General features: G+C 24.5%; 1 non-coding gene across 1 annotated transcript; it reads left to right on the forward strand.

Moving 5' to 3' along the window:
* The first annotated feature begins 296 nt into the window (after window positions 1–296).
* Window positions 297–370, forward strand: TRNAI-AAU (transfer RNA isoleucine (anticodon AAU)). Its single transcript has one exon. It is a non-coding gene; the product is annotated as a tRNA-Ile (tRNA).
* The last annotated feature ends 490 nt before the right edge of the window (window positions 371–860 follow it).

An 860-nucleotide genomic window follows, 5' to 3' on the forward strand; every position in this document is an offset into this window, starting at 1 on the left:
ATTCAAACTTGTATATCGTCCAATTTGGGGTTTCGAAATGCTACATCAACACTTGTGACAATGATAGCTAATCTGAATTATGGCATAAACGTTTGGGTCATATGAGTGAAAAAAGATCATATGACAACTAATCTGAATTCAAACTTGTTTATCGTCCAACTTGAAGAATTTTTAATTAGTTTTTGACGTCGTGCCAACATTAGTTTATTAGGGAATCTCGTAGCATAGTCCATAAACTAAAAGAGTATAAATATTTATTAGTAATAAAATTTAAAATTTTTAAAAATCTAACAATTGGCCCATTAGCTCAGTTGGTTAGAGCGTCGTGCTAATAACGCGAAGGTCGCAGGTTCGAGACCTGCATGGGCCATTTTTTAAAAAAATTAGAAAATAAATATTATGGGCGAATTTTATAAAATATATGATAAATAAATTTCTATTACAAAGAAACTAATAATTTTTATCTCTTAAACTAATAGTGATTTAAGGATATTATATTAAAATCGATTAACTTTATGTGACAAATATTTATTAAATTATAGTACTTAATTTATTATATTTTTTAGGGATGACTAATTTTGAACCCCATAGTTCTTTGATTAGTAATTTTTTTTTCAATACTTTAGTTATCTACCATATGTATACAATGATTAAATATATTTTTTTGTCTTTATAAATATTTTCAATTTAAAATTTAGTCTATGTACCAACTTTTTAATTAAAAAAAAGTTACACGATTTTAATCCTAAAAGAGAGTACTTAATTATAATATTTTGTAATTTATATAACTTTGTAAGTTTTATAATAAATCAAACATGTGAACCAAATAATTAATAGAAGATACAATTAGGAATGACAAT

Source organism: Lathyrus oleraceus, chromosome 3 (assembly GCF_024323335.1).
Source record: "Lathyrus oleraceus cultivar Zhongwan6 chromosome 3, CAAS_Psat_ZW6_1.0, whole genome shotgun sequence".
NCBI lineage: Eukaryota > Viridiplantae > Streptophyta > Magnoliopsida > Fabales > Fabaceae > Lathyrus > Lathyrus oleraceus.